The sequence below is a fragment of the Muntiacus reevesi genome, chromosome 7 (genome assembly GCF_963930625.1).
Source record: "Muntiacus reevesi chromosome 7, mMunRee1.1, whole genome shotgun sequence".
NCBI classification, from domain to species: Eukaryota; Metazoa; Chordata; class Mammalia; order Artiodactyla; family Cervidae; genus Muntiacus; species Muntiacus reevesi.
In genome coordinates this window covers 65,231,769-65,259,735 of record NC_089255.1, presented here as the reverse complement: position 1 = coordinate 65,259,735, position 27,967 = coordinate 65,231,769, and the positions used below count along the sequence as shown (strand labels likewise).

At 37.2% G+C, this 27,967-nt stretch overlaps 1 protein-coding gene across 4 annotated transcripts in view; it reads right to left on the bottom strand.

Moving 5' to 3' along the window:
- The window catches only part of FBXO34 (F-box protein 34), a 70,372-nt gene that overhangs the window by 32,502 nt on the left and 9,903 nt on the right, over positions 1 to 27,967 (bottom strand). For 2 of the 4 annotated variants that reach the window (XM_065941102.1, XM_065941103.1), the window contains exon 2: positions 21,717 to 21,811. The exons of the other annotated variants lie outside the window; for them this stretch is intronic. The gene's annotated coding sequence lies outside the window, so the exon portion shown is untranslated. The remainder of the gene's footprint in view (positions 1 to 21,716; positions 21,812 to 27,967) is intronic. 4 annotated transcript variants of the gene reach the window in all.

The following is a 27,967-nucleotide window of genomic DNA, read 5'->3' as shown; positions in this document are numbered from 1 at the left end:
CACACAGGTAAGAATCAGCTATAAGAAATTAAAGCGCTTGCCTCTAGGGAAGAAGTGGGGGTTCAAGTAGGAGAACTGCTGCTTTTCAAAACAAGTCTTATAGAGCTACTGAATCATTAAACTATGCACATTTAACACACTGATAGAAAAAATACAAAATAAAAACATGAGAAAAACTAGCACCAAGTTCAGCTTGATTGAGTTCATGATTCTTTTTTTTTCAGATTACAAGTTTTCCCAATAAGAAACTGTTCTTCTTCCATTTGTTGTATTTCCCATTTTTCTACATTTGATTACTCATATAATAAAAAGTTAATAATCACCTTACTACTGTCTGATATTCTAAGTCATCTGCAACTCCAATTATTATTTAGGGATATTTCTATATCATATGATACCCAACCTGGCCCAACTCAGGAAAAGGTGGCAGTTATCCTTCATGGAGTTACCACAGCAATATATACCAAATGACTCCCTATCTCACAAAGGGTTTCCCTCCGCAAGCCTACAATTCTGCCAAAACACTACAAAAAGACTTTCCACTTAACCCTGTGAGAAATTCAAATAAAAAACACAACAAACTCTAGAATGTGCCTTTAAGGGGCAACAAATTCCATTTTTTTCATCTCTTTGTTACCCTGGACACTAAAAGATTTCAGTACATATAAATTACAATACACAACATTTTATTTAAATACAACTGATAGCATTTAATATTTATTTTTACTCTTTCTTTATATAGCTGTCAGGCTGACCTTAACTAGCTAGCAAAGTTATTATACAGTCAGTTTACAAAACACAGTTCAGATAAGTAAATGCTGTCACATCCTCTTGTGCACCTCCATATGATGGTGGTCATGGTCAGCACAGGATATTTAAGGAGGAATCTGCTTACCACAGAGAACTGAGCTAATCTGTAGACAGATGCAGTCCAGTCAAAGCAGCTACACATGTTTTCACTTATTCCTTTAAGAGTGATTTGATTTGTTTGGATTTGGTATAGAATCATTTCTGGTCGCAGAGAGTAGGAGATAACTGAGCGACTGAACAACAACAAAATGTTGGTAGGCAGGCGGCTGTGAAGAAATTCTAATCTAAAAAGATTCCTTTTGCACTTAAAAACTGAGGTGGGACAGGCATACCTGAAGTCATAGTCTATTTACATTTCTCATCTCTGTTTTGCCTAATCATGGCAAAGACTATTTTGTCCTCATTATTAATTAGTAAACCCTAGCATGGTAATGCGGCCTGTAGGATTATGAACACTCCTCACACACATACCTCTAAAGCCAGTAAAATAAGTCTTTGACATTTAAAAAAAAAAAAACCAAATTTTTCTCAAACTGTCAATAAAAACAAGCAGCTGCCAGAAGAATCTCTTTGTCAAAGTCAAATTAAACTTTGCCAGTACACACAAAGAACATACTTTCAGATGAGTGGCTGTTAACCAACTTAATCTTAGAACAGTCAAAACTTCATGTCCACACTAGAGTGCTTTAGGTAAATAACACTAATCTCTTCTGGCTTCTAGTTAGCTTACAGCCTTAGTAAAGTTCATTTGGTTTCTTGCTACCTTCATCCATCCCCATCTAACCCTCCCCACCAAAGCAGCTTTTTCTGTCATGTTTTGTTTTTGAAACAGCTTGCTTTTTCCACCCTAGGTTTTCCCAAAATATTTCAGGGTTCTGACAATTCTGCCAGTGACTAAATCTCCTCCTGGGAATAGCTGCCTCATTATCACTATTAAAAACAGTCACTCCTAATAATGACTGATAAGAATCTGGAAACTAGTTGTAACTTCAGGAATGCAAATCCCACCCTACCCAATCTAAAGATAAATGTATTACAAATGGAATAACAGACTCACCACAGGACAGAACTCAAGCAGTCTTTGTGTTCCATTTAAGCTATTGTCTTGTGTAATCCTAATTCTTACTACTATGAAGAATTTACCGTTACCTTCCTCATAACCAATTAATATGTAAATTACTAAGAATCAAGCAAGCACAAGAGAAAAAAGGGGAAAAAAAATCACAACCCACACTCAACACAAAAACTCAGCAGCAAATGCCGTTATGTTTTTAAGGTAATACTGCCTTCCAACTGATCTCCTGTTTCAGAAATATTTTGTGCAGTACATGTGTTATGTGGGTAACTTTTGTTCTTGGCAAGCTAGTGCTCCTGGCTTGGAAAATCAACAGTAGATAACCTAAAGTAAGAGGTCTTTTCCTATATCCTTCAAATGGAACAACTACTTGGAAACCTAATTCTTGCAAAAAAAAGATATCCAAACTGAGATGATCATGAATTTACTTTCATCATCATCATTTTGCTTCTATCTAGCTTACTTAGTATTCATGGAAAGTTACATAAGCATAGTTCATCATTCTGGAAACGTGAAAGAGCAATGCAGAGATGACTCCCCCATCCATACACAACTCCCCCAAAAAGCAATGTCCAAAAGCTCTTTGACATCAACCAAAATCACCATGGGCCATTTTGCAGTGAAGGGAGAGAATATGTCACTCAGGGGTATGTAACTTTTTGTGCTATAAACTCCTTTGGCAGTATGCAAAGACTATAAACTGGAATATTTTTTAAAGCAAAAATACATATACTGAGAAAACCTATTATATGGTTATCAAAATATTTAAAATTCATACAACATTCAATATATTTCTTTTTTAACATATAACAAGAAGTAACAAGTCTGTTAACTACCATAATTTCCAAATTATAACCAACATAAATGATATTTTCAAGGTATCTATAACAACTACAATGTAATATAAAAATATGATGTCAATTGATGACAGTCACAGGGATTGCTAATTTGCTGTGGTTTGCAGGTACATTTCAGTCAGAGATTAGTGAAAACAAGTAACTAACATTTTTCTCATTCACGCTCAGGGATCCTTGAGGCTTTTAAAGTATACTCATTCTGGAGCATTTAAAGAAGTATTTAGAGATCACTTGGTTCAACCTCTTCATTTTAAAGGTAAGGGAATGATGACACTGATTGTCTGAAGTACATTCATTCCAAATCACTGAGTTCTATTTAAAAGTAAACCACTGTTTTCTTCTGAAAACCTGAATCTCACATCTAGGCCTACTTAGGACTTGCTTCAAACTTGCACCTCAATTACATCATCTGTAAAATAAAGATAATAATCCAACTTTGGAAGAACTTTAATAATCCATGTTAATATACTACAGCAGTACCTTTACAGGTAAGGCTAATTAGCAATTAATTTCATGAGAAATCAAAGGCAAATTATTCTTATTCCTTAGTATACCTTAAATATCCTCAAATTCTAATTTATTTACTATATTAAATATGCTATCAAATCTCCCAAAGGACAAACTGACCCTAAAACTAAGACACTTCAAGCAGAAAATGTGTTTAGAAAGAAAAGTACTGGCTTTGGAGTCAGTATTACAAGTTAGTAATTACAAGTACTTACTAGTAATTACAAGTAGTAATTACAAGCTAGTAACATATGCATAGAATTACACAGGATGTAATTCTATGTGAAATGCTTGTTTTCATCCGATCCTCCATTTCTCAATTAGTATTAAGAATAAATGCTAACAACTATATATGTAAGATTACCATAATTAAATGTCAGTCCACAAAGAATATAAGATTCAAAGATAACCTCATAACATAGTAAGGAAGCTTTTCTGATTTCTGCATTATGAATATTCACTTTCTCTTCCATATTACTTGATAAGATTATTTAAAATAGGATAAAGTATAGTACAAGTAATATCCTTACTTCAGTGCAGAATCTCAGTAATCTAAAACAAAGCCAATCAAATAGCCAGCAATTTTTTTCCCATCGAAACTCTGTTAAAAAAAATTAATTACATATTAAAGACAATATTACTTGTGCATTGAAAAAGGAAAGGAATTAAAACCAAAGGCCATCCCCAACCAGACAAAAGCAAACAAACATTTGGAAGACAATAGTCACACAAAATAATTTAAGCACATATTTAAGTATGCCAGTGGGGTTAAAAGTGCCAATAAAGGCAAGGCTAACTCAAGTTCTTCCCACATACTCTGTCTTGCCTGCCTCCACAAAAAGAATTCAGTGGCCGACTGTAGACACATCAAAGTTATATGCAAACATTTTAGTTGACTAGGAACAATATACAGAAAATACAGTAGGTAGTCCTGGGAACACAAAAGGATCATAGTCTAAAGGAGATTTGTTCAACTAAGGACGGAAAAAAGAATCATTATCTGTCATGCCCTCTGTCACACCCTCTTATTTGTAGTCATAACTGCAAGCTGTTTTAAAGACAATGGCAATGTTATTAAGGGTACCTTCATGATGTGCCAAAGCACATATACAGAGCAATTCAGAACAATCAGTCTTACTTTCATAAAAGCAAAGGTTGCAGCCAAATGAAATGGGTGGATACCATATTAAACAATCTTGGAATTAACTAATAGGATAGGGGAAAAAATGATCCTAATGCCGATGCTAAATTGCCTTCCTCCTTTACACACAAAATTTTTTTTTACTATTTGAAAAGCACTAGTCAAGAAAGATTTCAATTACTAAGACCTAAACACAGCCTGTTTTTAAGCACAAAGATGCTTATTATTTCCTTGTATAATATGTCAATTTAAAATATAAACACAGGGGTTTCCCTGGTGGCTCAGTGGTAAAGAATCTGCCTGTCAATGCAGGAGATGTGGGTTTGAACCCTGATCTGGGAAGATCCCACATGCCACAGAGCAACTAAGCCTATGCACCACAGCTCCTGAGCCTCTGCTCTGGAGTCCCGGGATGGCAACTACTGGGTCCACTTGCCCCAACTCATGAAGCCTGCGCTCTGCAACAAGAGAAGCCACCACACTAAGCAGCCCACACCGCAACTGGAGAGTAGCCCCCACTCATCACAACTAGAGAAAAAGCCTGTGTACCAACAAAGGCCCAGAACAGCCAAAAATTTTATATACACACACGTATATATATGGAAACCTTTAAAGATAGACACTAATAACTCTAAAGAAAATCAGGTGTTTTATAAACACTTAATGAAAGTGAAAACTGAATGAAGGCAACAAGTAACAATAAAACCTAATGCTTTGTTTGTTGCAGTTATTCTACTGCTCTATTCCTCAGGAAACAAATTATTCTCCCACTGGGTTTCCTGGCTCTGTTTTCCTAATTATAATGAAGTTCAAAACATTAAGCAATTGTTTTAGTCAGGCTTCTCTGATTGCGGCACACAGGCTCAGCACTTTCTGTACATGGGCTTAGCTGTCCCATGGCACATGGGAACTTGGATCGAACCCGAGTCCCCTGCATTGGGAGGCAGGTTCTTAACCACTGGACCACCAGGGAAATCCCTAAGCAACCGTTTCTGAAAGTTTAGTAATCGCATAATTGTATGGCTTAGTTTCAGAGAATAAATGAATTGCTTTTTAAACAACTAGGAAGAGGAAGACTATGTATTATATACATGAACACATATTTAAGTAGGCCTTTCAGCAAAAATGTAAAGTTTGTTTGATAAAACAACTAGCTATTCTTTACTACTAGACTACACAGGTTTAAAATGCACTTTATTCATCATTGTGGCATGTCAATATTTTAATCAATTGTACTCAGTCTAAATGAATTACGTTAGTTAATGCTCTGTTAACTGGCTTCAAGGCAAAAATCAGAAAAGGAACAAAGAGCTAAAACAATGATAGGACTATAATTACATGAACATAACCTTATACACAGACATCGTACTATTAGTAGTAAAACAGAAAAATGAGGGACAAAATTCAAGTCTTAGGAGAAATCTCACTACCGAACTGATTCAGTGAAAACTTTTATACAACAATTTTACTAGCTTGCATTTAAGACTCATATTTATGAAAGATGTTTTTAGATATAATTTTAATGCATTAATTAGAACTTATACGTTAGGTCAACAGCTAGTGCAAGAGAAATCTATTGCTCAAACCAAACTGAAAGAGGAGTGTCTTCTCAGATATGCTGTTTTTAAAAGAACCCCACAAGAGTTTAAGCTCTTCCTGGGCAACTTCTCGTAGGTATAGTATCTACTACCCTTTTTTGCTCAAAGAAAAGGAACCATTTATGAAAATTTCTGCCAAAAATTGCAAGGTAGATAAAATTCAAAATTTTAACAAAACTTTTTAAAATATACATTTTGAAAACCAGGTTTACACAGAGCTCCAAACCTAGAAAAATGATTAAAATAAAAATAGGCTGGGGGGGGTTCCCTGGTGGCTCAGTGCTGGGGAGTCCATCTGCCAATGCTGGAGACACAAATTCAACCTCTGATCAGGGAGGATCCCACATGCTGCAAAGCACCTGAGCCTGTGCACCACGACTACTGAGCCCGCGACAGGCCAGGAACCGCACCTACCAAAGCCCCGGGCCCGAGAGCCTGCGCTCCCCAAGAGGAGTCACCTCAGGGACTGCGCGCTGCAACTAGAAGAACTTTCACACAGGAAAGAAGACCCAGCAGGTCAAAAATAAACAAATGAAAAATATGCTGGAGACTTCCAGTGGTTCAGGTCAGGAAACTAAGACTCCACATGCCACACTGCATGGTCAAAAAAGAAAAAAATTAAAATTAAAATAAAAAATAGGTTGACCACATAAATTATAGGCTATTTACAGTGACTTTGGGCAAAATCATTTATCATTAAGACTGCTGTTGCTGAGTCGCTAAGTCATATCCAATTCTTTGCAACCCCATGGACTGCAGCACGCCAGCCTTCCCTGTCCTTTACTGTCTCCCTGACTTTGCTCAAATTGATGTCCATTGAGCTGGTGATGAAATCCAACCATCACATCCTCTGTTGCCCCCTTCTCTTCCTGCCCTCAATCTTTCCCAGCATCAGGGATTTTTCTGTTGAGTTAGCTCTTCACATCAGGTGCCCAAAGTACTGGAGCTTCAGCTTCAGCATCAGTCCTTCCAATGAATATTCAAGACTGATTTCCTTTAGGATGGACTGGATGGATCTCCCTGCAGTCCAAGGGACTCTCGAGAGTCTTCCCCAACACCACAGTTCAAAAGCATCAATGCTTTGGTGCTCAGCTTTCTTTATGGTCCAACTCTCACATCCATACATGACTACTGCAAAAACCACAGCTTTGACTAGACGGACCTTTGTCAGCAAAGTGATGTTTCTACTTTTTAATACGCTGTCTAGGTTTGTCATAGCTGTTCTTCCAAGGACCAAGCGTCTTTTCATTTCATGGCTGCAGTCACAATCTGCAGTGATTTTGGAGCCCAGGAAAATAAAATCCGTCACTGTCTCCATTGTTTCCTCATATATTTGCCATGCAGTGATGGGACCGGATGCCATGATCTTAATTTTTTGAACGTTGAGTTTTAAGCCAACTTTTTAACTCTCCTCTTTCACCCTCATCAAGAGGCTCTTTAGTTCCTCTTCACTTTCTGCCATTCAGTTCAGTTCAGTTCAGTCACTCAGTTGTGTCTGCCTCTTTGCGACCCCATGGACTGCAGCACACCATGCTTCCCTGTCCATCACCAACTCCTGGAGCTTGCTCAAACTCATGTTCATCCAGTTGGTGACGCCATCCAACAATCTCATTCTCTGTCGTCCCCTTCTCCTCCTGCCTTTAATCTTTCTCACCATCAGGGTCTTTTCCAGAGAGTCAGCTCTTCCCATCAGGTGGCCAAAGTATTGGAGGTTTCAGCCTCAGCATCAGTCCATCCAATGAATATTCAGAACTGATGTCCTTTAGGATTGACTGTCCAAGGGACTCTCAAGAGTCTTCTCCAACACCACAGTTCAAAAGCATCAATTCTTTGGTGCTTAGCTTTCTTTATAGTCCAACTCTCAACATCCATGCCATGACTGCTGGAAAAACCATAGCTTTGACTAGACGGACCTTTGTCGGCAAAGTAATGTCTCTGCTTTTCAATATGCTGTCTAGGTTGGTCATAGCTTTTCTTCCAAGGAGCAAGTGTCTTTTAATTTCATGGTTGCAGACACCGTCTGCAGTGATTTTGGAGCCCAAGAAAAAATAGTTTCTAACTCTTTCCATTGTTTCCCCATCTATTTGCTATGAAGTGATGGGACTGGTTGCCATGATCTTAGTTTTTGAATGTTGAGTTTTAAGCCAACTTTTTCACTCTCCTCTTTCACTTTCATCAAGAGGCTCTTTAGTTCTTCTTCCCTTTCTGCCATAAGGGTGGTGTCATCTGCATACCTGAGGTTGTTGATATTTCTTCCTGCAATCTTGATTCCAGCTTGTGAGTCACCCAGCCTGGCATTTCACAAGATGCACACTGCATATAAGTTAAAAAAAGGAGGGTGACAGTATACAGCCTTGATGTACTCCTTTTCTTGTCCTGGACTAGTCCAGTTGTTCCATGTCCAGTTCTAACTGTTGCTTCTTGTCCTGCATACAGGTTTCACAGGAGGCAGGTCAGGTGGTCTGGTATTCCCATCTCTTTAAGAATTTTCCACAGTTTGCTGTGATCCACACAAAGGCTTCAGCATAGTCAATGAAGCAGAAGTAGATGTTTTTCTGGAGTTTCCTTGCTTTTTCTATGAGTCAACAAGGACTGGCAATTTGATCTCTGGTTCCTCTGCCTTTCCTAAATCCAGCTGGTACATCTGTAAGTTCTCAGTTCACATACTACTAAGCTTAGCTTGAAGGATTTTGAGCACTACCTTGCTTGCATGTGAAATGAGCGCAACTGTTCAGTAGTTTGAACATTCTTTGGCATTACCTTTCTTTGGGACTGGAATAAAAACTGACCTTTTTCAGTCCTGTGGCCACTGCTGAGTCTTCCAAATCTGCTGGCATATTAAGACTGAGGCCATACTTGTCAATTTATCTGATAAATTTGATAAGAATGATGCAAAAGTTTAGCACTTACCCAAAGTACTGCAAAAGGTAAAACAAAGATACATTTCACATCTGTGGGCATTCCAAAAAACTGCCTAAAGCAAGTATAATGCTGCAAATCTTTTCTAAATTACTTAGTATAAATAATAAATTATTTTTAAAGCAAAATAAGGAAATAAAATTTTCAATCTGTTTTATGTACTGGGTTGGCCAATTAAGTTCATTTGGGTTCTTCTGTAACATCTCATAGAAAAATCCAAATGAACCTTTTGGCTGACCCAGTATTTGAAACCTATTAAAGGTCAAAAGAAAAAACAGCGTAATTGAACAGAACATAGACAACTCATAAATATTTCATTTCAATCAAACCCCCATCTCATCCTCACTACTCTGAAGTGCAGAAACTCTGCTAATCCCCCAACATCTGTGGAAGCTTCAGTTGGGGTGTTATGTTTTGTGCTTTTGCTCTGCAATTAAATGACTGCTACAGATCAAAGAAAGATGATACGAAAACACAGAATTACTCAAGTTCACAATAAAATAAAATGGTGGGAGAGGAAAAGGAGACTGATATATAGAATTCACTGAAAGATTCCACTCTGCTCAAAAATGACTTAAAACTATATCTAATTAGTATCCAAACTTCAATATTCTGAAAGATTTTTTTCATGAATGAGAATGACAGTGATAGTATTAAGGAAATTCAGGGTTGGTGTTCCAAGAAATTGAGATGATCTGCAATTCCCAACATGAAAAGTATAGCACTCAATTCTGGAGGGTCTTTTAAAATTTTTAAATGATAGAATGGAGGTTATCATAGTAAAAGCTAAAGTCACAAGCATAAACATAAACCTAGAGCCAATCTCATTAGAATTGAGACATATACTAACTCATATTAAACAATTTCATCCTTTTACCAGCAGACATATTATTGTAACTAAGCAGTAAATTCAAATACTATTCTTTCCCTTGTGCATCCTTAGAAGGTAACAGATTGCTTTATTTTCTGATATAAAATCCTAAATTTGTTTAATGCAAACATATACATGCTTTTTACAAACACCCATTACTGAGGCCTTTTTAAACCCATCAAAAAAAAAAAAAAAAAAGTTAGATGAGATGGTATTTCCCTCCATGATTTAGCTTAATCCTAAGAATATTCCTCCAGGATTTTGTCCAAAGTATAGCAATATACCTACATTTGGTTAATGCACTAGTTCATGACACTTTTTATATTAAAATTTTATAACATCAATCCACTAAAAAAAAAAAAACCCTAAAAACAGATTTTATAGTCTAAGATGTAAACCACTCAATATCAAAGTGTCAATTCACTCTCCTCAAAAGATTAACTAAGTATACAGTTTTATAATGACAAAGCACACACTAGCCTTGAGAGGAAGTCACAGCAGTTGAATTTAATATATGCCAAAGCCCTCATTTCAGATGCTACCCTAACTCCACATCTAGTATTACAGACTGAATAACAAATTATGGTAGTAAAGCCCCACAAAATCCTCTTTACTGGTAGAAATAATCAGTAAAGAGGATCTGTCTTTCACTATCTACTAGAGGTGGTGTCAGACCTCTGGAAAGTGGCATGAAATTTGTTGTTTACCACAAGGACACCCAGAAGTTTAGGAACATGGGACTTGATCATTGGTTTATTCTAGAATCACTGATGGAGACCGGAGTAATAAAACTCTCCAAGTCCAATGTAAATGTAACTTGCCCAATTTTGTAAGCTAAAGAGAGACAAGTTCTGAGAACTAAGGAAGGCAATCATTTAAGGTCTCCTAAACCTCTGAAGTATAAATACAACTCCTGGCACACCAACAAAAAATATAATGCTTCAGTTCCTATTTTTTTGGAAAAAAGTGTTTCAAGTTAGATGTTTTAATACATTTTGATAAGAGCTCCTTAGTCTTTCCAAATAACTAACAACCATTATTCAACACTTATTATTTTCCAAGACTTAAATGAAGCCCAAACAACAAATAAATTGGATAAGTATCATCTAAGCCCTCCTATGGTGCTGACATTCTAACAGGGAAGGCAGAAAAACAGTTATAAAACAAACGTACAAGAGCTAAAACTATAAAACTCTTAAATCTTCAGGACCTGGGATTAAGCAATAGTTTCTTAGGTATGACATCAAAGGTACAAACAACAAACAACAGAAGAAAAGAAAGACTCCAGAAAAATTTAAAACTTTTTTAACTACCAAGAAAGTGAAAAACAGCCTCCCAGAATGGAATAAAATATGCACAATTAATATTTCTGATAAAGGATTTATATATAGAATATAATGAACTCTTGTAACTCAATAATAATACATATTAATATAAATAATACAAAGAGATAGCACAATTAAAAATAAGGGAGACTTGCCTGTAGCTCCAGTGGCTAAGACTGCACTCCCAACACAGGGGGCCAGGTTCGATCCCTGGTCAGAGAACTAGATCCCACCTACTGCCCCTAAAGATTCTGCATGCCACAATTAAGACCCAGTGCAGCCAAATAAGTAATTTTTTTTTTAAAGGAAAGGATATTAATAGAAAATTTCCCAAAGAAGATATACTAATGGCAATAAAGACATATGAAAAGATGCTCAACACCATTAGCTACCAGAAAAACTCAAATCAAACCCACAATGAGATCGACTTCACACACACTCAGGATGATTAAAATTAAAAAGAGGCAATTCTTGTTGGAAAGAACATGGCTAAGCTGGAACTGTCATACACTGGTGCTGGAAATGTAAAATATGTGGCAGCTATGGAGAACAGTTTGACAATTCTTCAAAAGACTAAACATAGAGTTGCCATATGATTCAGCAATTCCACTCCTACTTATGGTCTCTAGAGAAATGAAAACATCCTCTACACAAAACTGGTACATGGATATTCATAACAGCATTATTCATAATAGCCAAAAAATAAAAACAACCTAAATGTCCATCAATTGATGAACAGTGTATATCCATATGCTGAAATACTATTCAGCCATAAAAAGGAATTTTAAAAAGTGCTGATATGTGTTACATGGATAAACCTTGAAAACATTATACTAAGTGAAAGAAGTCAGACATAAAAGATCACATAATGTGTGATCCCATTTATATGAAATATCCAGAATAAGCAAATCTAGGGAGACAGAAGGTAGATTTAGTGGTTGTTATTAACAGTCGCTGGAGGGATGGGGGAAATGTGTATGACTGTTAATGAGTACAGGGATTCTTTTTAGTATCTTTATGACAGCAGGAAGTATTCTCATGACTTGAATCAAGTGTTCTATAATTGATTTTGGTAGTGATTACACAACTCTGTGAATTGCACTGAACTGTATACTTTATACAGGGTAATTGCATGGTATGTGAATTATGTTTCAATAAAGTTGTTACTTTTTTAAAAAAATGGGTATTAAGAAACATATAAAAGGAAGCTTCATCTAATCTGGAGAATCAGGAGAGTTTGGTGAAGATCTGGATACTGGGTTTTAGTTGCAGTACATGGGATCCAGTTCCCTGACCAAGGATCAAACCTCAGCCCCCAGCATTGGGAGTGTGAAGTCCTAGCCATTGGATCACCAGGGAAGTCCCCAAACCCTTAATTGTTATATGTAATCCTAATAACCTTTTGAGGTATGGGCAGTTATTATCATCATTTTACAGATAAGGAAACTGAGACATGGTGAAGGAAAGTAACCTGCCCAAGGTCACAGCAAGTGGTGCTATTAGGACTTGAACAAAGGCATTCTGGCCCCAAAGTCCCCCATACTCTAATACTTCATTACCCACCCTTTCCTGGAAATTGTCGATCAATTAATTACAACATAGTTTTGTATAATCAATCCTGTACAGTAAGCAGATACATCATACATTTATACACAAGTTTCTTTGGTTGAGCACTAGGTGAAGTACTTAACTTGGGTTTAGACACCATGTTTTGTAACACTTTTAACCTTTAAACTCTGGAATCACACTCAGCAAGACAGGTTTATTGATTATTAGTGGCTCTGAGAATGAAGACTTCCTGAAAGACATCTGTTTCATACAACTGAGGGGGTATTTACTCATTATATTATTATCACCGTTATCATTTATGTGCATAAACCAGTAAAGTAGAATGTGGTTAGAGCTCTTGGTAAAGAAATGTTTTAGTATTTGTGTAAGAAAGCAGATCAGGCTTGGGTTCCTAGCATAAATATCTGCATGGATGATAGTCCCTATGTCTATGAGACATCACAGTCAAAATAAATAATAGCTGGATATGTGGACCTGGTCCTCAGAAAAACTGTATCAAGGAGGTAAACTTGGAAGTTTAGGCATACGGCGCGGTAGCCAAAGCCATGATTTATTAGGTTGATGCAAAAGTAATAGCAGTTTTGGATCCTGAATTTTAATTCATTATAACCAGGCTCAAACACATCCTTACTAATCAAAATAGAAACCATTACAATCAACACATTTTTGCCAATGAAAAATGTTTGTTTACTCCCATAGCAAAAAAAAAAAAAAAAAAAATCCATGCTTCAAAATTCAATGAACTCTTGGAAAGCATTTTCTGCATCCAGCTGTTTGTGGAAGTGTTTTCCCTGCAAAAAGTTGTCAAGATGCTTAAAGAAGTGATAGTCAGTTGGTGGGAGGTTCAGTGAATATGGCAGATGAGGCAAAACTTCATAAACCAATTCATTCAACTTTTGAAGCATTGGTTGTGTGACATACAGTCAGACATTGTCACAGAGAAGAACTGGGCCCTTTCTGTTGACCAATGCCAGCTGCAGGTATTGCAGTTTTTGGTGCATCTTACTGATTTGCTGAGCATACTTCTCAGATATAATGGTTTTGCTGGGATTCAGAAAGTTGTAGTGGATCAGACTGACAACAGACCACCAAACAGTGACCATGACCTTTTTTTGGTGCAAGACCACTGAGCTGATAGTTGCTGGTTGTAATACAAAATCCACTTTTTGTTGCAGATCACAATCTAGTCAAGACATAACTCACTGCTGTTGTGCAGAGTGAGAAGACAACACTCCAAAATGATGATTTTTTTAATTTGCAGTCAGTTCAGGAGACACCTACTTTTCGAACTTTTTCACCTTTCCAATTTGCTTCAAATGCCAAATGATCATAGAATGATCAACATTGAATTCTTGGGCAACTTCTTGTGTAGTTATAAGTGGATCAGCTTCCATGATGCTCTCAGTTGGTCAGTCAACATCCCATGGCCGGCCACTGCTTTACTCATCTTTAAGGCTCTTGTCTCTTTTGCAAAACTTCTTGAATGACCACGGCACTATACGTTCATTAGCAGTTCCTTGGCCAAATGTGTTTTGTTAATGTTCCAAACTGTCTCTGCAACTTTATGACCCATTTTGAACTCAAATAAGAAACCGCTCAAATTTGCTTTTTGCCTAACATCATTTCCACAGTCTAAAATACATGTAAAATAAACAGCAAGTAATAATTCATTAGCAAAAAACATAAAGCAAGAGATGTACATTAAAAGATGTATAACATAACCACATTTATTTAAAATGTATTCCAATATCAAATGGCAAAGTTCAACAAGGCAAAATCGAAATTACTTTTGCACCAACTTAATACCAGATTAAATGCCTAAGGAGAAAGCACAGATAGAGAAAAGGTCTTAAAACATTGGTTTTCCAAATGCATAAGCATCACAATCACCTGGAGGGCTTGTTAACCAGACCTAGATGGCTGGGTCCCATCTCCAGAGTTTTTGACTCAGTAGGTCTGGGTAGGACCTGAGAATTTTCATTTCACATTTCACTTCACATTCCAAACCAACAAGTTTGTAAGTGATGCTGACGTTGCAAGTCTGGCAAACCACACTTTGAGAACCAATAGCCCAGAGCAAAGCCCTACAGAACTCTGATAATTCTCAGATTAGGAATTTAAAAGGAGACCAAAAGGTGCCCAGAGGAAAGCAGGAGATACACTACTCCAATTAAATTATTTTTTATCAAGGTTACCAGCAACATAACTAATAATCCAGTGGAAACATGACTCTTTAAAACTTCAAACTAAATTCTACTTGAAACAAAAATGTATGGAGCACCTACCATATGCTAGGCAAATCTGTTACCTGTAACTTGACCCTATTTCTCCCTTGGCTTCTGAAATATCACTCACTCCCTTGTTATTTCTTTCGAACACGTGTTACCTTATTTCTCTCTTTCCACCCACTCGAAACATTTCAAGATTTCCCCAGAATTCTGAGTCTTCTCTTCTTCATGCAAGCTCTCCCAGGGCAATTTCACCTAATCCTCTGAGTACCATCTAACTGCCAATAATTCTCCCACACCTCATCTTCAGAACTGACTGCCTCTGGGCTTCAGATCCTATTTCCCACAGACAACCAACCATATATTTATTAATACAAACTACGCCTCTTTCATTCTATATTCTCTCTTCAAAAGGCACAACTATCCACCCAGAGGACCAAGTCAGAAATCTGTGACTCTTCCTAGAGCAACTGCTGTCAAACTTATCTGCATACTAGAACTCCCAGGAGCTTTAATTAAAAAAAAAACAAAAAACAAAAACAAACAAACAAAAAAACTCACTCATGAGTCTAGTAATAATATGGTAACAATAATCCTGTTACTTATCCTGTTCTATGTCCCTTACACGCATGCTCATAAAGTACTTAGCAAAAATGCTTGTGAGCACCCAGGAAAAGGGATCTTCATAAACACTCTAAATTCATCTCTTCTGAAGTCTCAAGTTTCTGACTAGAATCAACATTTGTTTAAACTCTTTCACTAACAAAAAGACAAACAGATGAAAAATTTGTTTATAAGACCCTCTAAGGTAAACTTTAAAAACGTTCAAATTCACTGATGAGCCATACATAAACGGGGCAGGGGGGAGGCACCAATATATTCAAACAAGCTAATATGAGAAGCCCATTATATACACTACTTAAAAGTGTTTGCAAATAAGACATTCAACTCCATAGTGATAGCAAAGCTCCTCTTTGGTGTTACTTTGTATTTTGAGTATTTTCAAAAAAGAATAACAAAGCTTTAACACAGCCACTATCTTTCAAAGTATAATGCTTTGTTTGTGTCCCTTGCCCAATGATACTAGTTTAGCAAATCTACTTTTTCTTGAAAAGATGTGCAGGAATGGGCAAATGGTAAGTCAGTAAATTCATTTAAGGCTGCAAAATTCTGCTACTTTCACCTAAGATGGCCAGTTTCTTATAACTTTAGAATTAACGGGATAGTTCACAAATAGCCTGGAACGTGACAGGAAACCAAAGAATAAAAGCTACCAAAAACTTTGACTGGAATAAAGAGTACAGGTTATTTTTAATTGTTGTTTGCTTTAGCTGAACACATGAGTACATCTGTGTTATAAATGGATCAGAATAAAGCTATACATTTAAATAAAATGTGCATGCAAATACCACTAGAGTATATAAACATAGTAAAAAAAAAAAATCCTTAAAAAAAAAACTTACAAGCTTTTGCACATAAAAAAAAAAAACCCACCCATAAACAGAACAAAAAGGCAACTTAAAGATTGGAGAAAATATCTGAAAATGATGTGACCAAAAACAGCTTAATTTCCAAAATATATAAACAGTTCATACAACTCAGTTAAAAAAGAAAAAAAGAAAAAAAAACCCTAAACAACCCAATCAAAACAAGGGCAGAGGACTTCCCTTGGGGTCCAGTGGTTATTAATCCGCCTGCCAACGCAGGGGACACAGGGTCCACCCCTGGTGCAGGAGGAGTCCACAGGCCACGCAGCACAACTACAGGCCCAGGAACCACGACTACAGGCACGCGCACATCAGAGCCCGAGCGCCGCAGCAAAAGAGGCCAGCAAAATGAGGAGTCCGGACGCTGCGACCAGAGAGCAGCCTCTGCTTGCCGCAACTGGAGAAAGACTTCGCAGAGTAACGAAGACCCACTGCAGCCAGAAATAAGCACACTTTCAAAACAAACAACAAAGGTAGCTTAAAGGCGGGGGAGGGCAGAAGACCTAAACAAACGTTTCTCCAAAGATTTACAGATGGCAACAAGCACAGGAAAAGATGCTCAACATCACTAATTACTAGGGAAATGCAAATCAAAACTACAATGAAGTACTGCCTCACGCCAACCAGAATAGCCAACAGTAAAAAGTCCACAAACAGTAAATGTTGGTGAGGCTGTGGAGAAAAGGCAACCCTCTGATACTGTTAGTGGGAATGTACACTGGGATAGCCAATATGGAGAACAGTATGGAGCTTCCTTAAAAAAAGTTACCATATGACTCTGCAATCCTACTGCTTGACATGTTTCGGGAGAAAATTATAATTCAAAAGGATAAACACACCCCAGTGTTCAAAGCAGCACTATATACAACAGCCAAGACACAGAAGCAACCTAAACGTCCATCAGCAGGCGGATAAAGATGTGGTACCCAGACAAGCACAAACGGAATACTACTCAGCTATTAAAACGAAATGATGCCATCTGTAGCAGCATGGATAGACCCAAGATTACGGTACTAAATGAAGTCAGTCAGAGAAAGACAAATACCATATGCTAACACTCAATGTGAACTTTAAAACATGATACAAATAAACTATTTACAAAACAGAAACAGATTCAGACATAGAAAACAAACTAATGGTTACCAAAGAGAAAAAGCAGGCGAGAAGGATAAATTAGGAGTCAGGAATTAGCAGATACAAACCACTATATATAAAACAGAGAAACAATGAGGTACTACTGTATAACACAATGAACTACACTCAATACCTTATAATAATAACCTATAATGGAAAGAATATGAAAAATACAAATATATAACTGAATCACTTTGCTGTATACCAGAAATACAACATTGTAAATCAATTACAATAAAAAAATTTTTTTTAATTTTAATAAAATTCTAAAACGTACAAATTAGTAATCTTTGTTATCTTCAGAATTACTAGGATATTTAGAATGCTTACTGGTGATATTCAAGAGCTTAATAGAAACATTTCATTCTAGACACAATAACTGCTTCTGGGGAAGACACTGAAAGGCACAGTGTGAAAAAATGACTGACTTTCCAATATATACCCTTTAGTATCATTTCAATCATTTACCATGTGCATGTATTATGTATTGTATGCCTCCAGATTCAATCACCAGATTCAATCACCAATTTACAGGAGATACAGAAGACATAAGAACATGTTAATTAAGCTAAACCACAGGGATACAGTCATTAAAACCCAGACTGGGAAACTCTAAAAGCCATAAAATAAAATCTGATTTCTTTAATAAACAGATTCACAAGGGAGAGAGAAAATGAGAGCAGTAGATTAAAAGGGACTTAAAGGTCATTACCAACCAATTGCAAATTAGGAATTTTTTTTTTTTTTTTTGCAAATTAGGAATTTTATATGGATACTGATTCAAACTATGACATCTGAGATAGGTGAACCTTTGAACATGGACATTTGGTGATATTAAGAATTTAAGGGGGTGATATACATATACATTTTTTGAGTCCTTATCTTTTAAATATACCCTAGACTCCAAATGATACTTGGGTTTTGCTTAAAAATAACCCAGGAGGATGAAGCCAGAGGGTAATAAATCAAACAAAACTGGGAATGATTTGACACAGTGGTAAAGAATCCACCTGCCAGTCCGGGAGACACAGGAGTCTCGAATTGCATCTCTGGGTCAGGAAGATCCCCAGAGTAGAAACCGGCAACCCGCTCCAGTATTCCTGCCTGAGAATCGCCTCGGACAGAGGAGCCTGCTGGGCTATACAGTCCATGCGGTCACAAAGAGTCAGACACAACCGAGTGACTGGGCACGAATGCGGAGCTGTGATGGGTACACGGGGGTTTATTAATGCTCTGCATCTACTTTTGTGTGATTAAAATCTTCCGTAGCAAGCTAGAAAGTCAAATATTTGCAAGATATAAGTATTTTTATATAAATGAAGAAAACCAAATCATTTGAAAATGACACCACATATAACTTGAATATATGTGGGTTTTACATGACATAAAGGAATTTGATGATACTAAGATGGAGATTAAAACTCAGAAGCTAGGGGTCAGATCAATCTATTAATTTTGTTAGATAAGATAATGTTATTGTAGCTATGGGGAAACTGCCTTTTTAAAAGACAAAATATTGATGTATTTACAGCTTAAAAAAATGATATGTCTAGAATTTACTTTAATTTTTTTTTTAAATTGGGACAAGAACAAGAATAAACAAGCATGGCAAAATGTTGAAACTGCCTGGTACATATTTAGGGCTCAGGGACTATATGGTAGTGTGTATTTCCATCTGAAGATGTAAATAACATTATAATAATAGCAACAGTAAAAATAACAGATTCTAAGAACTTTCTCCACTATGTGAGAGAAGGGGAAAAAAACAATATAAATAATCCAAACTAAAACCCTAATTCAGATAAAGGTCAAGATTTGTGGGGAGGGAGCAACAGATCTTGTCTAGGTAAAGAGATGCCAATCAGTTTTACATCGTTTCATTCTTTCATTTGATTGGTTAAATCAGAATCAAACATCTATAACATGAAAGAGATAAGGAAACAAAAAGTTAAAGAAATGTGACAAAGAATAAACAATTCATAAAACAGAACCTGTTAAAAGCTCTCAGAGATCCTCAGAAAGATGGTGCATTCATAAATCAAAAAAGGAAGCTGTGAAAAGGCAAAAAGGTACAAGAAAAGACTCATGAAAACAAGTTTTTAAAAAGGTAGTATAAGGTTTTATATTGTGGAGGCAAAACCTAAAAAGTAGACAGAAACAGGAAACAGACAAGAAATAACCAAAGGATACCCAGCATCAGTCCAGGAGGTCAGCATTTAAGTAACAGAAATTACAGAACAAAAAGGAAAAAAAAAATTGAAGCGAGAACATTTTCAGAGAAATATAAATGTTCTACAACTAAAAGATTTAATTAACTAAAAGATTTATAAAGTCTTCCAATTAATAAGGCCCACTCAGTGCTCAAATGAATAAAGACCCACGCCCAAATATCTTTGGGAAATTTCAGGCAACAAAGACAAAAAAAGACAATAAACGCTTTCAGAGAAAAGGTAGCTCATATGCAAAGGAACAAGAATCAAACTGGCCTCCCACAGCAATATAAATAAAACCAAAAATAAACAAATGGGACCTAGTGAAACTTACAAGCTTTTGTACAGCAAAGGAAACCATAAACAAAACAAAAAGACAACTTACCATATTTGCAGAGAAAATATCTGCAAATAATGCAACTGACAAAGGCTTAACTTCCAAAATATACAAACAATTCAATAACAAAAAAACAACCCAATAAAAAAAATGGACAGAAGACCTAAACAGACATTTCTCCAAAGAAAACTCACAGATGGCCAACAAGCACATGAAAAGCTGCTCATCACAACTAATGATTAGAGAAATGCAAACCAGAACTTCAATGAGGCACCACCTCACATGGGTGAGAATGGCCATCATTAAAAAGTCACATGCTGGAGAAGGTGTGGAAAAAAGGAAACCCCTTACACAGTTGGTGATAATGTAAACTGGTCCAGCCACTATGAAAAACAGTGTGGAGGTTCCTCCAATAAACTAAAAATAGAAGTGCCATATGATCCAGCAATTCCACTCCTGGGCATACCTAGACAAAACTATAATTCAAAAAGATATACGTACCCCAATGTTCGCAGCAGCACTAATAGCCAAGACAAGGAAAAAACAACCTGAATATCCACTGACAGAGGAATGGATAAAGAAGATGTGGTGCATACAGTGAAATACCACTCAGCCATTAAGAAGGATGAAATAGTGTCATTTACAGCAACATAGATGGACCTGAGATTATCACAGTAAGTGAAGTCAGTCAGAAACAGAAAGATAAATACCATCTAATATCACTGATATGTGGAACCTAAAAAAATAATACAAACGAACTTACTTACACAATAGAACAGACTCACAGACATAAAATAAAAAATCTTACGGTTACTAAAGAGGAAAGGCTAGGAGTGAGATAAATTAGAGGAACTTGGGATTAACATATACACACTACTATATATAAGACAGATAATCAACAAGGACTTACCCTATATGACAGGGAACTTTACTAAATATTCTGTAATAACCTATATAGAAAAAAAATCTGAAAAAGTGGATATATGTATGCTGCTGCTGCTAATGCAACTAATCACTTTGCTGTACGCCTGAACTAATACAACACTGTAAATCAACTCTATTCCAATAAAAAATTAAAATAAATTTAAAAGAGAGAAAGACAAATGCCATATGATATCATTATATATGGAATCTAAAATATGAAACAAACGAACTTATCTATGAAACAAACACCAACTCACAGACACAGAGAACAGACTTGTGGCTGCCAAAAGCAGGGGAGGGGGGACAGGTTGGGAGTCTGGGATTAGCAGATGCAAACTAGTATTTATAGAATGGACAAACAACAAGGTCCTACTGGATAGCACTGGGAACTATTCAATGTTCTGTGACAAACCACAGTGGAAACAAACATGAAAAAGAATGTACAGACAGGGTAAGTGAATCACTTTGCAGTACAGCAGAAATTACCCCAACACTGTAAATCAACCAGACTTCAATTAAAAAACAATAATAAAACTGGCCTAAGACTTCTTTTCAATAATGAAGAATACTAGCAAAGAATGAATCAATGCTTTTGAAGTGCTGCCAGAAAATTATGTTCAACCTACAATTCTACTCTCAGCCACACTAACATTCCATTTTAAGAACAAAATAAAAACATTTTCAGACAAGGAAGTACTCAAAATTTACCTCCCACACATCTTACCTTAGTATACATTCCGGCAAAACAAGGCAATACACCAAGGAAGAGGACCATATAAAACTGGAGCAGAAGGATACAGGACATCAAGAGATGGATAACTATGAAAAAGGGAGATACCAGAACTTCATTCTATCTTTAAGAAAATGAAAAATATTAAGGTCAGTTATAAAAACTAACAAAACCCTCGTCAAAAAAAAAAGTACAACTGAGAACTCAAATATGGAGAGGTTATGGCATCCGTTTTATCTCTGCAGAACTACTTTCTCCCCACCCCCAACATACATCTCCATCTGGGCATGGGACCAGGCTCAAGCTACTCTAATCTAGTCTCTCCACCTTGCCATAGCAACTTGTTCAGAAATAAACAGAGCCAAGAATCAGTCCTGGTGAGAGGGAGGTGAAGGAGGGTACCAAAAATAAAGCCAGAGGAGGAAAGCAAAGGGATACAGGGAGAGACTAATTATTCTAAGAAACATTCAAGCACCTGGAGCCAATCCCATTCTATCCCACTGAACTCTATTTCCTTTCTTTCTTAGGCTCTAACTGAACTAGTTTTCTAACGCTAATAAGGATCCCTAACCAAAATACTCCTCTTTCAAAGCAGGAAGTCAAAAGACACGAGCTACTGTTAGTAAAATAAAAATATACAGTATTTACTAAGGCGAGCAGAAAGTTAAAAATAATGATATATCAGAAAGAAGGTGGGGAACAGGGTAGTGGTGTTGGAAAATAATTCTTCATGGTTTTCTGTGTCTTGCAAGCAAGGCACTATCTGCTCTTTGTTCTGAACTATATTCTCAAGGATGTTCATATAGTGAATCTTGGAAGACAAAAGCTCTGTCTTCAGTATACTACTGTCTCCCTCTGAAGCAAAGAGCAAGCATGCTTACCACCCATTACAAAATATTTGAAATCCGTAAAATCAAGAGTTTTCTCCAGTAACAAAATCCATTACATGAACAGTGTTGGCCCTCTCTGCAGTGACCTGTGAGAAGTGCAGCTCGGGGTACAGGCACAAATGAATGTTGATACCCTAGCTACTGCTAAGGCTATAAAAAATAAACTGTACTTCATCTCTGACTCTGCCTCCAACCATAACAGTCTATATTTCCACCAGCATCCATGGAACTGTGACAGGCTAATCTGTTAGCTTCAAGTAGAGTAAACCCTCAGATCCTCTGTAATTCTGGACAGATCATAAATGAGAGCTAAATCTTGAATATCACTATAGACAATGCTTAAAATTGACAAATCTAGAAACGGAAGCATAAGCACATTCATATGGGGATTATCACTAGAAGAATCAAATAAAGGAGGAACTGAAGTGGTTCCCTGGGGGGTGGGAGGGGATCAGGAAGGCAGAGGACTAGGGGATTTTACTGCTTTCATCATAAACTCTTTGAACTATTATATTTTCCACCCACCATGAACATGCATTCAAAAAAGAAGCCTTTCTTGGCTTCTTTAAAGGGGGAAAAAAGGAAGTGTACAAGAAAAAAAACCTCTTTTCAAGAGGATGAGATGAACTGGGAGATTGAGGTTGACATATATACACAACTATGTACAAAACAGGCAACTAATGCAAACCTGGTACTCAGTGACCTGGGGTGACCTAGGCGGGAGGGAATCTGAGAGAGGACGAGTGCACAAGCATGAGAGAGGACACGTGCACTCGCATGAGAGAGGACACGTGCACTCGCATGAGAGAGGACACGTGCACACGCATGAGAGGACACGTGCACTCACATGAGAGAGGACGAGTGCACAAGCATGAGAGGACACGTGCACTCGCATGAGAGAGGACGAGTGCACAAGCATGAGAGGACACGTGCACTCGCATGAGAGAGGACGCGTGCACACGCATGAGAGGACACATGCACTCGCATGAGAGAGGACGAGTGCACAAGCATGAGAGGACACGTGCACTCGCATGAGAGAGGACACGTGCACTCGCATGAGAGAGGACTCGTGCACACGCATGAGAGAGGACGCGTGCACACGCACAACTGCCTCACTCTGCTGCACAGCAGAAACACACAACACTGTAAAGCAACTGTGTTTCAGTAAAAATTAACTAGAAGAAGAACCTCTTTTTAGCACTCATTCCACTAAAATTGGATGGGAGAATCAAGAAAAGCACTAATTAAGCATGACGTTCTCCTCACAGTTCTAGAAATCTAAAAGGGAAAGTCTCTCACCAATGATCATCTCAAGCCAGAAAACAGTCTCAATGTATCTCCAAAAATAAGTATGTCATGTCTTGCTTTGGAGAATTTTTTTTTTTATGATTCTACTATAGATGTACACAACAGTGTCCTACAACTTGTATGGAAAGCATATTACGGGCTTCAGCATATAAATGTATCCTTAAGCACGATTTCCTGCAATAATAAGATTCTAGGTTACCCCTTAAATCACCAGTGTTTTAAAAGTGCAATTAAAATTATGAGAAGAAATACTTTTATGGTGAAGAGAATAAAATGTCATCTTACAAGGAAAAAAACAAACAGCTAATTAATGGTCCAAAAGTAATTCACATTAAAGAATCAGAATTTTCTAACCCAAATTTGAAATTAAAACAATTAAAAATAATTTGGAATTATTTTGTATAGTTCGTAGGGGATGACTAGTTCCATTTAGTATAACTTTTTTCTTAAAAATCCAAAATAGCAAAGCCTATTCACTGTCTACTTCTCCACCCAATTATACTTCTTATACAGCTCCCGCTGAACCTAATTTTTAGGGATGATGAAGAAAGACCATATACAAATTCTGCTCCTGAGATAAGCTAAATTGTTCTTGGGCTAAACTATAAGTCTAAATAATAAAGGATCTGATTAGGAGTCAGCTCTGGTTTCATTTAAAATCCACTTTAAATAGTTGTTTAGTCACTACGTCGTGTCCGACTCTGCAACAACATACATGTGCTTCAATCATACTGGTTTCATTCAAACTACTTAGCTTTTGAGAAGCTGGGGCAAATAAGAGAGCTCTGTGAAGTTAGTTTCACTGCAGTGTTGCTAACTTCTTTTTTATATCTAGCTGCTCTTCACTAAGAAGGCTTACTGTGTAGTGAAGTTCCTCCTCAGTCAGACTGCATGGGTTTGAAATCCAGCTCCTACACTCTACTGAGACAAGTGGCCAAACCACTAAGACTCAGTTTTCTGCAAGAAAAAAGGGACAGGAATACTTTCCTCATAGAACTGTTACAAAGTTTTTTTTTAATACACACAAAAGCTTTAGCATAAGACCAAGTCAAAAGAAAAATGAAGGAAGAAAGAAGACAATTATTAATACTGTCAAGCCTTATTTCATGGAAAGCCACATCCAGTAGGAAAGAGATGCCTCATCTGCACAGAGTGGAACACACTCTGAGATTCATTCTTATTAAACTACCAGTGAAGGTTATGAAAAGCAACTTCACCAAAAAGATGCTACAGACATGAAGCAGACAACGCATTTCAGCAAGCCAAACTCAGCCCCTTTTACACCAAGAGAAGAATCCTTAAATTCTGCACATTTGTTTGCCTTGGGCTTCCCAGGTGGCGCTAATCTAAAGTATCTGCCTGTCAACGCAGGAGACGCAGGTTCAGTCCCTGCGTCGGGAAGATCCCTGGAGACGGAAATGGCTGCCCACTCCAGTATTCTTGCCTGGGAAATTCCACGCACACAGGAACTTGGCGGGCTATAGTCCACAGGGTTATAAAGAGTCAGATATGACTGAGCACACACGCACACATCATTATGGAACACAAAGGTCAACAAAAGCAAAACTTCTTAAACAATGGACGTACTTTTAAATATAAATTTTAATGTAAATTATTTTATAGCTAACTTTATCATGTTACATTCTTTCCAACCTTCATTCATTCAACAAGCATTTGTTAAATAAGCACTTATGAAGCTCTCGGAATAAAGTGAACAAATTATCAAAGCCCTCAAGGAATTTACATTTTGGTGGTAAAAGAAACAATAATCACAATAAGTAGTGTTCACAGTACATGTTTCAAGGAGGTAAGGATTATGGGAGAAAATTGACTAGTGTAAGGAACAGGAAGTGCAGGAAGAGAGTGGCAATTGCCATTTTAGACAGGGTGATCAGAGTAGGCTTCCTTGAGAAGGTGCTGTTTAAGAAGAGATTTGGAAGAGGTGAGGGAATAGGAAATGAAAATTTATCTAGGCACATGGGACAGGCTAAGAAAAGCACTTGCCTGCACCACCATTACCTAACAAATAAGCAAAAATTTTGTCTCTTATCACCTTCTCCAAAAGAAAAAAAAAAAATCTGTGCTAGCAAAATACATATATGACTCAGTGGTAAAGAATCCGCCTGCAATGCAGGAAATTCGGGAGATGTGGGTTCAATCTCTGGGTCATGAAGACCCCCTGGAGGTGCAAAAGGCAACTCACTCCAGTACCCTTGCCAGGAAAATCCCCTGAACAGATAAGTCTGGCGGGCTACAGTTCAAAGAGTCACAAAGAGTCAGACACGATTGAGTGACTAAGCATATATAAATTCATTCAACAAATGTTTAGCTAAGGACACAGGAAAGAACATGATATGTACCACTTTCTATCCTAAACTATGAAGACCTCAGCAAGGGGCCTAAGGTTGACTACAAAGATCTTTTAAGTGTTAAGATATACTTTTTCCCTCTGTTATTTAGCTTATTGGGTCTTCACTGCTTTCAGAAAGCAAAGAAGGAGGGGGAAGAAAGAAAGAAAGCAGAGATCTATAGAAAGTTGTCCTCCAGATAAAGTGGGATGATGAAAAGTAGACTTCTCATTACAATGGCTTCTCTTGTTGCAAAGCACAGGCTCTAGGCTTTTGGGCTTCAGTAGTTACAGCACTTGGGCTTAGGAGTTGCGGCGCACTGGCTTAGTTCCTCTGCTGTACAGAAATCTTCCTCAACTAGGACCAGGGATCAAATATACAATGAAAAATAGCTCAGTCTCTATTCTTCAAAGCACAAATATTGGCAACTTAAGTTTCTTCACCTGAAGAGTGAAAAATTTCAAAAGTACAAACAATGATATTATAATCTCTCCTTGACTGCAGCAGGCCAAAATATTGCTACTGGGAGTCTAATAATTTTTCTAACACTTTCTCAAGATCCACTTCGATTACAGAAAAAAATGTGATCTACCAAGTACAAGGTACTATATGACATGCACTAGCTAAGTAAGAGGTCTCTGACCTCCAAGACCTCATCAAGCGGTATGGGAAAACATGCATTGGATTTACTACTTCGAAAGTAAGTACAGCTCAGAATACCATTTGGTTGAAAAGAAAAATACTATGAATTTTATTTCTCTCAAGTCACAACCAAAAGCTTGTATTTATAGAGTTGAAAACACATTTTACAAACACTCTACAAAAAATTACTTTAGCAGAATTTTTTTTTCAGAACATACTTTATATAATTTATCTAAGCCCCTTAACAACTGGAGAGTAAAAGGTTAAAAAGTTAAGAGACCCACAAGAAATATATAAAAGGAACCAAAAGAAATGTATTTATTGATTATTTTCCCCAATTACGTTAAAGGACATTTTAAGATTAGTTGAAATACGCTTCTACATATTAAGGAATGTACACAAGAAAAAACAGAAGACCAAGAAGGAAAAAAAAGTAGCACACTTTACCCTTATGCCTTAATCTACTTTTTTAAATTAAGAGTGCAAAACTTGGACTTTTCTGGCGGTGCAGTGGATTAGAATCCGCCTGCCAATGCAGGAAACAAGAGTTCCATCCCTGTCCTGGTTCAGGAAGACTTCCCATGCAACAGAGGAACTAAGCTGGTGCGCCACAGCTACTGAGCCCAAGGGCTGTAACTACTGAAGCCCAAGAGCCCAGAGCCTGTGCTTTGCAACAAAAGAAGCCACCATAATGAGAAGCCTGCGAACCACATGGAACAGTAGCTCCTGCTCACCACAGTTATAAAAGGCCAGAGCATAGCAATGAAGACCCAATGCAGCCAAAAATAAATAAATAAATGGGATTCCCTGGTGGCTCAGGGGAGAAGAATCTGCCTGCCAATGCAAGAGATGTGGGTTCAATCCCTGGGTCAGGAAGATCCCCTGGAGTAAGAAATAGCTCTACTACAGTATTCTTGCCTGGAAAATTCCACAGACAAAGGAGCCTGGTGGGCTACAGTCCATGGGGTGGCAAAAAGTCAGACACAACTGAGCGCACACGCACACACAACCTCCTACTTATACAACAAAAATGTGAATTTCCCAGAAAAGTTAGTAT